General features: G+C 44.4%; 1 long non-coding RNA gene across 1 annotated transcript in view; it reads left to right on the top strand.

Moving 5' to 3' along the window:
- The first annotated feature begins 2,596 nt into the window (after positions 1-2,596).
- Positions 2,597-9,444, top strand: part of LOC122686236 — a 184,211-nt gene continuing 177,363 nt past the window's right edge. The window contains exon 1 of the long non-coding RNA XR_006338665.1: positions 2,597-2,700. This is a non-coding gene — a long non-coding RNA (uncharacterized LOC122686236). The remainder of the gene's footprint in view (positions 2,701-9,444) is intronic.

The raw sequence follows: 9,444 nt of genomic DNA, 5'->3' as shown, positions 1-9,444 counted from the left end.
TGGTAGGATAGGCAAAGAAGGGACAAAGAAAACTTGATCACTCCATTAAGAGATAGGGAAAAAGAAAGCAAAGATCATATACAGAAAGATAAATACAAAGCCTAAAATAAGATGGCAGAAATAAATCCTAAATAAATATAAATGGACTAAATGTGTCACTTAAAACACAGAGATTATTAACTTGGTTGAAAAAAATCTAGGTGGTTAGTAAGAGACTCCTCTAAAATACAAGGGCAGAGAAAAAAACAAGGGCAAAGAATTGAAAAAGAACTGTCAATTGAAAAAAAGGGATAAGTAGAATTATATTTATACCAGACTTTAGAGCAATATTCATGATTAGTAGTAAAGATTGTTATAAAATAGAACAATTCTAGTATGTACCTAATAGCCTCAAATAAAAGGCAATAATTGAATTCCCAGTACTAGTTGTCAAACATACAATCATAATAGAAGGAGATGTTTTAACACATCTCTTGAGACAGGTAAAACAATTTTAAAAATTATTAAGGAAGATTTGAATAAGTCATTTTTGGAATGATAGTGACAATTGACTAAATATTCCTTCTGATTCCAGCTCAAAAATGTTTGGGGTCCTTCTCTCTGAAATTTATTTGGGAAGGCAAGCTTTCCTCCAGACACTCTTTTATGGGAGGGAGGGGGCTAGATTCTCCAACATTCCCTCTAACCTGTCCAGTACTCCCTGGTGTGGATGAGGCCCTCTGCAGCCTTGCCTCAGGGAGGGGTGATTTTGGCATGTGAATACTGCTGACTCTTCTGTAACTTGGCCATGATTTTTTTCCCTTCTGCTTTTTAAATTAGTGCAAGCTAGTATGGCCTCAAGATTCTTTGTGCCCAGCTGAGGCAGCAGAAAGTCACATGCATTAGTTAAAGTGCGGGCTAAACTGCTGTCACAAAGACACTGAAAAATACTCAGATGAGATTGCTTATTTCTCGCATGGACTGTAGCCCACCAGGCTCCTCTGTCCATGGGATTCTCCAGGCAAGGACACTGGAGTGGGTTGCCATTTTCTCCTCCAGGGGATGTTCCTGATCCAGGGGTCGAACCCAGACCTCCTGCATTACAAGTGGATTCTTTACCATCTGAGCCACCAGGGAAGCCCTTCTCTCTCAGGGACCAGTCCAGATATAGGCGGACAGTGCTGGGCACCCTGGTGGCCGGGTATAAAGTCGTTCGACTTTCTTCTCTTTTCTTGTCGTCTGCATCCCCATATCTGCGTTCCAGCCCATGGGAAGTGCCAGGAGCTCCTTTTAGAAGATGTGACCCAGGATTTGCCCACATTACTTCCACTCACCTTCCTGTCTCTGTAACTTAGTCGTGTGACCACTTAGAGCTGCGTGGGAGCTGGGAATCATTGTCCCCAGCTGGGTAGCCATCTTTGTTGGTCCTCAGTAACTCTGTGTGTGTGTGTGAGTGTGTATGTGTGTGAGTATGTTTTGTAAGGGGGCAGGTGGTCGCTCTGTTGCTGGAAGGAAGAAGATGGGACTGGAGAGCAGAAAGTAATGAGCAGTGTCAGCCACAACATAAACCTTTATTTCTAATCATAGCCCCACTCATTACCTGTGGGAGACGTTGGAACTGCTCGGAACCTCATTTTACTATTAGAAGATCTTATCTCACAGGGTTGTTATTAATAGCGATCAGGATGAAGAAGGAGAAAGAGAGCGCTCCCAGGACTCTTGTGGATCCCGGCTCTGCCATCGTTCCCCTGTCCACGGGCACTCTTGGGGTGGGTCACAGTCGGCCTGGGCCTGCCTCTGGCTGCTCTTCCTGGAGCCCCTCTTTCCTTTCCCTGATCCCCCGTCTCCCTCCTCACCTCCTCAAGGGAAGGCTTCTGTAGATGGATGCACTGTCACCTGGAAGGTGGAGGCAGACCCCAGATCCCTGTGTCCTGGAAGGAAAAAAGGATTAACTAGCCCCCCTGAGTTATCTCTGGGCTGGAGCTCATCTGGGTTCCTGCTCTGCAGCTCTGGCTGGGACAGCCCAGTGCAGAGAGAAAGGCAGGCGGCTGCAAAGCTCTGGTCGTTCTGCCCCCTGTGTGACCTGCAGGTTTGTTTGCTATCCTCTGTACCCAGTGGTGCAGGTCACATGCTGAGCTCCTCCCAGGAATCTGATTGTTTGCAGTTGTAAAGTGCGGGAGCTTGGATCTGTCCGAGCAGAGGGTTAAATCATAGAGTGTTTTACAAGGGCAGCTATAGGGAATGTCTTGTTTTCTCCTTATATGGCTATTTTTCTCAGTCCAGAATCCCAGGGTGTATTTTACGTGGTTGAAATACACAAATGGAGTCACAGTCTTAGCCAAACAGTCTATGTGGCTTTAAAATTAACAAGCTTCGCTCGGCTTCTGAACCCCAAACACACATTCACATGCATGGTTTCCGCTGGGACTGTGGAAAGATACTTCTTCCTTTTTAGCCAAAAATATTTGATGGCATAGATTTCTGCAATTCCATCGCTTCATACATGAGAAATATTTCTTTTGATCAGAGTAGTTTGCAAGTGCGTGGGTCAAATTTAAGCATCGAGTTTTTAACGAGTGGCTCCTGTGTGTGAAGTGCTACATGAGCTAGCTCTGGGGTAGACAGGCAGAACAGGGCACCAAACATTAAAATGGGCACGGGAAAGATGTTTAATGATGGTTCAAGGTGGACACTAGGAGGAGCATGAGAAAGCAGCACACGGTGAGTAAGAAGGCGAGCTTGCCACGGCTGTCAGGGAACGGAGATGTCTGCTCATGCTGGCATGGTGAAGGCAGGCTTCGTGGAAGGAGTGGAGCTTTGAACGAGATGGGTTGGTTTTGGTCATGGGGTGTCAGGGAGGCATTCTGGGTGAGGGGAGACCAGAAGGAAAATGCAGAGAAAGGAAAATGCACGATCTTTTAAAAGAAGAGTGGATAATCCAGGAAATGGTTCATGTAGGAGAAAGGGAAGTTCAGATGGGAAAGGCCAGTTGAGGCTGGAAGTGGTTTGGGAAGTCAGGCTGAGAAGCTGGGATATTTATTGCGTGATCAAGAGGAGGTGTTGAAGGCTCTCAGGTATTTATTTTGTTCTGAACCAGTCTGAGCACCAGGATTCTCAACAGTTCATGCTTCCAAAACTTGTTTTTTTTTTTTTCTCTTTTGGCTACCTCAGTGAAAATGACTTAGTCTAGAAATTTAAGATTGGATTATTTAAATATGATTTGGGGATGTTAAAATAAGACTCCTTACTGAAATTTCCTTATTGGTGATTTCACACATGAGAAATGCAGAGTTTATTACTGAGTAGAATTCTTGGCCACACCTTCTGGAACACAAACTATGAACTCAGGTTTTGCAAGGAACAGTGGATTGACCAACTTTAATTCTTTGTGGGCAAAGGGGCAAGTGTTGGAGGAAAAAACCCGGCACTGGATTCAGATCCAAAAACACCACATTTTGAGCAAATTTGGATGAAAATTTGCATTTCAGGGCCAGTTTGGAGATGAAGTTTAGCATGGGAATTATGCCCCCAAAAGGCCACTTTTTGAGTCTCATTCGATCTTCAGTTGAGTTTTCTTTCAGAGGTAGAGCTGGGATTATTGTCTGTTATAAATGGAAGGAAACTGTCGAAAAGTTTTAATGACTTTCCCAGATTCACATGGTTAGTTCGTGGTGGAACCAGAGTCTCAGGAGCTTGGAGGGATCCAAGCATTGTCCTTGGAGCTGTGAGTTGGCAGGGCATAAGCTCCAGAGTATCAGGCATGGACGTACTGTCAGGAAAGCAACACAATTAGCCAGAGAGACTGTCCCAGCCATGCAGGTGGGAGGTGATGACAAGATGACTGGAGGTGAGGCAAGAAAATGACATCATGAGGATTTTGACAGGAGAGAAGAGTGACACCACCAAGACTTATATGATAGTCTTCAGAGGCCAAGTGGTGTGGCACTGGCAGGGAAGGGCAGCAGGGCCAGCTGGAGCAAAGACGCTGAGGCATTGAAGGCAATTGGGTCCCTGGGACCTTGAACAAGTTACTTAATCTTTCTGAGCCTCAACTGCTCCTGTGCAAAATGAATTGAATTATAACCCTCTATAGTGAGATGTCAGGATGATTAGATGGGAAGATGGCGGCAAATTTTCTAGCCCAGTCCCTGAGACATGGCTGTATTCAATACAGATTTTTAAAATATGTGCTATTAAGAACTATCAAGCTGGTAAATTAGAAATGATACAGAGATGTGCAGTTTGTCTAGCCATGAGGATGGTGTTGGGGTTTACATCTAAGAATGAAAGAGAGCCTCTTTTTGGTGTTGTCTATCATAGATCATTGAAGATCAGGCAGAAGAAGCGTGTACACACACACTCATTGGGTAAAATTGAGTGGCTGTCTCCTGCCGAGGACTTGTTGTAGGTGAGCAAAGTGGACCTTGGCAAAGGCTTGCACTGGTAGATATCTGTTTGGGGGGCTGTCAAGCAGAATTTGTTGATGATGACGTTTTCCAGTTTTGAAAGCTTTTCCTAAAATATTTAGTGCTTGTAAGAAAGAGTGCCAGGCTTCCAGGTTACTTGCACAGGTATTGGCGGGATGTTAAGTCAGGGAAGTGCAATAATTCCAAATCATCTCTCATGTAAGCTCAGTGTTGAAATAGAGAAGGTCGCAGAATGGTGAAGCCAGAGGGCTTGGGGAGGACAATTAGGATATATGGATTCTATATAATTGTTCCATTTGGGGAGCCATTATTTATACTGCCATGTTGTTATTAAATGCCATCAATGTACCCTTAAATTTCATATCTTGGTTGATTCTCTTATTTGTTTTGACTGTAGGATTCATATTGGTAGACTACAATACCAGCATATATTTAGGGTATTGAAGAGCAATAGATGTATTGGTTTGAAAGATCACAGAATTATGGGGATGAGTACTGAAGTGTGTAGAATCTGACTCGTTACAAAGATGCTAGCAGATCTAATAAAATTACTTTTGATTGCCCCATTTGCTTGAGCTCTTCCAGAGTCACATTCTTGCTAATTTTTTCCTTCATGAATTCTCTCTTTTTGGATTATGAATTTTTAAATTGATGTATAGTTGATGTACAATGTTGTATTAATTTCTGCTGTATAGCAAAGTGATTCAGTTATATGTATATATTGTTGTTGTTTTAATCATTGAATTGTTTCTGACTCTTCACTACCCCATGGACTGTAGCCCATCAGGCTCCTCTGTCCATGGGGTTTTCCAGGCAAGAATACTGGAATGAATTGCCATTTCCTTTCAAGGGGTTCTTCCTGACCTAGGGATTGAACCTGTGTCTCCTGCATTGGCAGGCAGATTCTTATCACTGAGCCACCAATTTCCTTTTTAATATAAATTCTTTTCAATTATGTTTTACCATAGGATATTGAATATAGCTCTTTGTCCTATGCAGTCAAACTTGTTGTTTATCCACTCTATATATAAAACCTTATATCTGCTAACAAACCTCTCACTCCATCCCTCCCTCAGCCATCTCCCCCTTGGCAATGACCAGCCTGTTCTCTATGCCTGGGATTCTGTTTCTGTTTCATAGATAGTTTCATTTGTGTCATATTTTAGATTCCACCTATAAGTGATATCATGGTATTTGTCTTTCTCTTTCTGACTTACTTCACTTAGTATGATAATCTCTAGTTGCATTTATGTTGCTGCAAGTGGCATTACTTCATTCTTTTTTTGTGGCTGACTAGTATTCTACTGTATACATGTACCACATCTTCTTTATCCATTCCTCTGTCAATGGATACCCATTCCTCTGTCAATGGACATTAGGTTGTTTTCATGTCTTCACTATTGTGACTAGTGCTGCTATGAAAGTAGGGGTGCCTGTATGTTTTTGAATTATAGTTTTGTCTGGATTTATGCCTAGGAGTGGGATTGCTGGGTCATATGGTAATTCTATTTTTAGTTTTCTGAGGAGCCTCTATACTGTTTATCACAGTGACTGCACCAAGTTACATTCCCACCAACAACGTAGGAGGGTTCTCTTTTCTCCATGAATTATAGAGCTATGTTTCTAATCGGAAGGCCATGGTGTCAGAAAGTCCCGATACATTATTTGTTTTGCATTGTTCCTTTAAATGTGTGTTAAGTGAGCTCAGCACCAGGAGGACCACATTTACTCAGGCCACTTCAAAAAGTGGAGTCATTCTGAGGAGAGACTGGCAAATACAGTAAAAGAGGGTATCTATTGTTTATTTGAGGGACATTCCAAGAAATCACAATACTGAATCTTAACACAAGGACTGTTCTACAAGTTTCCCATTAGGAAGGAAACTTGGATCTTGCTTGGGTCTTGCTTTCAAAGAATGATGCGATGCCCTAGTAGTACTCAGATACGACTATCTGAGTTGCACTTACCTTGTCCCTGGAGCTGGGAGAATGGCTAGCATAGGCAAACCCAGCTTCAGGGAGAGCACTCCTTGCTCACTAGGGAAAACTGTGCCATTTATTCTGAGAATGTGCAGAAACAGCATTTGATTGGGAAGGGGTCATTTATCTCCCACTTTTAAAATGATGAGATCAGTGTGTCTCCCCAGTGGGCTGTCCCCCTTCTATTCAGCAACAATACACTACTTCTTTTCAAAGAGAAATATGCTTCCAATAAGGGGGAAGGGAGGCAGGGGGTGGTAGCAAAAGGGATCAAGCAACTTTCATTGAAGGATTCATTTTTGATTTAAATATTTTGTTCTAATCTCCAACTTCCTTTTTAACTTGGCAGAATGACCAAAAGAAAAACAATGTCCCTCCCTAGCCCAGTTTACAGCCTGCCAGAGTAGAGGATCCGGTTACTTCTTCCAAATCGTATACATTGGGTTGTTCGATATATCAGTTTTTTTTTTTCTTTCTAAATCTATTGCTTATACACAAAGGGTTTTCTTTTAATGGCACGTCAAAGTGGACTTTGGTGAAAAACTACAGGAGTAAAAAAAAAAAAGGATGAAAAATATAGATTGAATTTAGCCAGCTATTTAATACTTTTTTTGGGTTCTTTGAGTATGTTGTGGAAGGAATTCTCTGCAAGTGATACATCCTGTAACTGTAGGCAGATGTAATCCCCTAGCCGTGACACCAGCAAAGATTTCCCTTCACGTTGGATACATCTGCAGCCATCTTGTTCCCTCCCACCAAGAGGAAGTGCTCAGGGAGGACTGAGCTCAGAGGAGGACCACTCACGGCGGTCCCAGGCTGTGTGCATTCCCTGTAATTCCAATTCTCCGGGAACCTCAGGAGCCTGGTTTTGGAAGGGGGCTGCAACCAGGGGTTAGAATCTGGAGAGCAGGCCACTTTCTGTGCTCAGAAAGCCTGTTCTCCTCCTTGTTGCCATGTTGCCCTACTCATTGCTTTGAATTTTCTTTCTCTTTTTTTGTAATTTATTTTTATATATTTATCTGTTTGGCTGCCCCGGAGTTGGGGGTCGGGGCGGGGACGGGTCTTAGTTCCAGCATGAAAACTTTTAGTTGTGGCATGTGGGATCTAGTTCCCCAACCAGAGATGGAACCTGGGCCCCCTGCATTGGGAATGTAGAGTCTTAGCCACTATGGGCAGTGGGATCTTGATCCTGCTGGGTGTCTCTCAGCCTCAGTACTACTGACATTTTCAGCCAGGAATACCTTGTTGTGGGACTGTCCTGCAGTTCATGGGAAGTTTAGCAGCATCCCTGGCCTCTTCCCACTGGATGCCAGTAGAAAGCCTCCACCCTACCTGGTGTGACAATAAAACATGTCTCCAGGCAGTGCCAAACACACCCTGGGTGCAAGCAGAAGGCTTGTGGTTTAGAACTACAGGTGCCACGGGGAACTCAAGGTAAGGTGAGGTATGGCAATTGGATGTTTGGCAGAGATGGTAAAGCCCAGGGCACATGCCAGGGCTGGGTATTGGAGTGCCGGTTGCGTTCTTCTCTTGGAGACTGAGGAGTGAGGGGAACTGTGACCACTCAGTGCTGCTGGCTGACTGCTGATGGATCCAGAGAGGGGGCTGGCCTGAGATAAAACCAGCGGAACTACTGCTTTCTGTAACTCCTTCCTAACTCCACGAGCTCCTGTCACCTGTCACCTGGGTGTCCTCTCACCCTTCACTCCCATTACTCTTCACTGACAAAAGATTAAATACAATCACACTTCTTCCCCGGGCTGCAGACACTCTCTGAGAGCCTTGCCCTAAAGGAAGATACCGTTTCTTGAGCCTGAGAAACAAGGCACTTTACCGGGAGCTCTCTCCCTTCTTTCTTAAATGAGAAAACCCACTAATCTCTCTCCAGGTATCCTTAAATCTGTCTCCTTCCTGAAATCTCTTTTGCCTGGTGGCCATTTATATATGAAGCTTCTCAAGGCAGAAAACTGGGAGGGTCCTAAACTTCTCCCTTTCACCCTGCACCCCTCTATCCATCTCCCACCTAACAAGTCTGTTCTATTATCTCCAGTATCTCCTAGACCTGCCTCTCCTCACTGCCTTCTATCATTGCTTTAATGCAGGTGACCTTTGTTATTCATCCTTCCAGCATCATGAGAGCCTCCATGCTGACCTCCTTTTCTCCATAATGGCAAATATGACCATCACCACCTTCTGTCATTTCCACCACTTCTGAAATGAACTCGAATGGTTGATGCAGGCATACTAAGTCCTTTGTTGTCTGAGGGGGGAGAATGTTAGAGTGGCTTAGAGTCACTACTCCCTGGATTGAAATCCTGACATCTCAGGTGAATATCCTGTCCTTTCTCAGCCTCAGTTTCCTCAAGGGTAAAATAGGGATCAAAAGTACCTGTGTAAGTAATCCATAAGAAACACTTTTTGTCAGAACCTGGCCCCTATTAAGAGATCAGTAAATGTACTCTATTGTCATCGCACATGTCATACATCATCTCATTACTGTATCCTGTTCCTCATCTGATACTTGGAATCCTTGGCTCTGGACTGGGGAGGGAATGCAGATGCATAAGGATCAGTACATTGCCAGCATTGACACTGAATCTGGAAGCAAGGCCCCAGTAGGAAAGGACACATGGAGGGTGCCTGGGTGAGGAACAGAGTTGTGAGTCTCTGCTGTGTCCAGCGACGAGCTCTTAAGATTCAGGCAAAGCACCAATGGACTCATCAAAATTTGACATTGGAGGCCAAACTTGAGCTGCCTCCTGTCCAAGAATTCATCAGTCTGACCTGTGCACCTCCTGGGGAGCACAATTAAGGGGCTTAGCGTGTGCTCAGGGCACACTGTCTGACCAGGTGGACTGATGTAGACACATGCACCCTGCGTGGCAGCTGGGCTGGCCAGAGAAGGCGCAGGCTGGTGGGCTGGGTTGGTGTGCCCCACATGTGCTTCAGCCTCCCCACCAGAACACTCTAGGAGACCTAGCTGGGGGAGAGGGAGGTCAGGGGGTCCCCTTGGTGGTGCCCACCTTGGAGATTGAGCTGGAGGCACAGGCAGAAGATGC

The sequence above is a fragment of the Cervus elaphus genome, chromosome 29 (genome assembly GCF_910594005.1).
Source record: "Cervus elaphus chromosome 29, mCerEla1.1, whole genome shotgun sequence".
Classification (NCBI taxonomy): domain Eukaryota; kingdom Metazoa; phylum Chordata; class Mammalia; order Artiodactyla; family Cervidae; genus Cervus; species Cervus elaphus.
The sequence above is the reverse complement of the archived record's forward strand: the minus strand, read 5'-3'. Positions and strand labels throughout refer to the sequence as shown.